Source organism: Apodemus sylvaticus, chromosome 16 (assembly GCF_947179515.1).
Source record: "Apodemus sylvaticus chromosome 16, mApoSyl1.1, whole genome shotgun sequence".
Classification (NCBI taxonomy): domain Eukaryota; kingdom Metazoa; phylum Chordata; class Mammalia; order Rodentia; family Muridae; genus Apodemus; species Apodemus sylvaticus.
This window is the reverse complement of record NC_067487.1, coordinates 88,740,925-88,743,382: the sequence shown is the minus strand read 5'-3', so window position 1 is coordinate 88,743,382 and position 2,458 is coordinate 88,740,925.

Here is a 2,458-nt window from a genome sequence, read left to right as displayed (position 1 = left end):
AATCTTTTGGATTTATAAGGCTCAAGACAATGGCAGAGTAAATGCTACTTTTACCAGTTTGCTATTCCACATGCCAAGGATAAAAACAGGAAAAGTTTGCTTCAGAAGCATGCCTGGGTGAGTTGTGTGACAGTAGGTCCTAATGGGCAGGTATCAGGGATACTCAGTACTCCACAGATCTTTTTATAAAGAGAGCAAATCAAGGTTTTGACCTTGCTTTGTTTTATGGGCTTTATGTTTGCATTATGGCTTTCTAAGTACTGCCATTAACTGAGAGGGGTCAGTAGGCAGGGGTGGAAAAAGGCTGGAGAGATTTTTCAGTCAGTTTCTCTACCTTTGTGTTTTGTTGTTCCAAAGGAGGGGCCTAGAAACCTCTTCATTAGTACTATCAAGGATCATGACCATCTGAGTATTAATTAGGAAAGATAAACTATATCTTATAGGACTAAATAATACCCTGCTGTTTGGACATCCTTTCACGATACCAAGAAAAATAGAAAGAACTGAGTTTTGATTTAGAAGATTCAAATTCAACTCCTTGACTTCACATATCACCTTTTTTCCGGTACCAGCTTGCATAAATTCTTATGCAACAGGCCTTGACTTCTGTGACAATAAATAGCTATGATGAAAATATCCCCCCACCCTACCTGTGTCATTGATTTTTGAGGGTTCTATGATACTACAGATATACACATATATACATAAGGAAATGTGAGATAATATATCTCGGATGTAAGCTGCTGTTTTATCAATGAAACAGAATTGTATCACAGCTACCTTGGGGGGCTTCAGGTCTGCTGTTTTTTGTCTTTTGAATCCATGTGGGGATTATAGGGGTTTTTTTTGATGATCCTTTTTTGTGGATATGGATAATAATTGAAGTTACTACAACACATTGGGTTTGGGTCCTAGAAACTTCTAAACTTGTAGAGTTTTAGGAAAGGTTTCCACATGTCCATTAGTGTAACCTAGTAAAATCTCGTGCTACAGTAATAGTATGGGGCATTTAACTGCTTAGGTTCATGGCACTGGCAAAAGCAGAGAATGTTTCTGTTTCCACTCAGGGTTCTCCAGCAGTATTAATGCCTCTGGAGTTTTGTAGTTGCGACCTTTTTTTAATGAGAAGGAATTTATAATCAATGTTTTCAGGTCTACTGTATCTGTTGAGGGATTACACACTGGAGACCACTCTAAAGGTCAGTAAAGAAGGCACAACAGAGGCTTATGTGTGTTTCAGATCTCAGTGTCAGCAACCTTTCCTGACAGGTAAGCCCTGTAATGAGAAGCTTGGATAGAAGTATATACTTGTTCTAAGGAAGAGCGCTGACACCTAGGCCATTTAAACCTCAACCAGAAGAACTGATACACTTAACGTCTGACAGGAGCAAAATCTGGTTTCCTTGAAGTCAATTGGTAATCAGTCTGTGAATGGGCTTGTGACATGTGGCAAAGCTAAGCCCTTCCCACTGTATGGCTGGTGGGAGCAAGAAGAAGTAGCGGCCTTGCTTGGGGACATTCATATACATTATTGTCGGAGTTTTGGGGCAGGAAAAGCAGATTTGATTTCTTGTCCCAGTCACCAACTTGCTGGACCTAGGCAGGTTGTTCTAAATGTCTCTGAGCCTCTTGGCAATCAGACCTTATAATGTGTTTTATGCTGCATTAAGCTCCTCCTCTCCCCTCCCCTCCCTCCCCTCTTCTCCCCTCCCCTCCCCTCCCCTCCCCTCCCCTCCCCTCTCCTCTCCTCTCCTCTCCTCTCCTCTCCTCTCCTCTCCTCTCCTCTCCTCTTTTCCCTCCTCTCCTCTCGTCTTTTCTCCTCTCATCTCCTCTCTGCTCCTGTTTCTCTTTGTCTTTGTTTCTGTCTTTGTCTTTCTCTGTCCCTCTCCTTCTCCTTCCCCCCTCCCCTCTCTCTCACATACACACACAGGCATACACATGTATTTGTGTGTGTGTGTGTGTGTGTGTGTGTGTACCCTCAAGGGTCTAGCTCCAGTCCTAAACTGACTGTTTGAAGTAACCCTTTCTAATAGGATTCTGGGTTCTGCTGTTTGTCAAATAATTTGTTATGAAGTCAAAACTGCAGTTTAAAAAAAGGTGGGTAATGGGCCTTACAAAAGAAAATTTCCCATAAGTATAATCCCTTCTTAGTCTATATTTATTATGCTTTTATATAAAAATTTTAAAGTTGATATAGAAATATGTCTTAACTACAATTATGAAAATAGATGTTGAAACTTTCGTAAATCAAATAGGAGACACACACACATACATACCCATACACACACCCTTTTTTCTTATATAACCTGTATGGTCTATCTACTTTTTGCCAAGGTTCTATGCTATGTATTAGTTTCTATTTTACAAACCAATGACAGTAAAGAGATGTGGATCTCAGAAAGCTTTTTGTCTGACTGTCCCATGTGTAGCTACGGCCAGTGTTTGCCCATGCTATGGC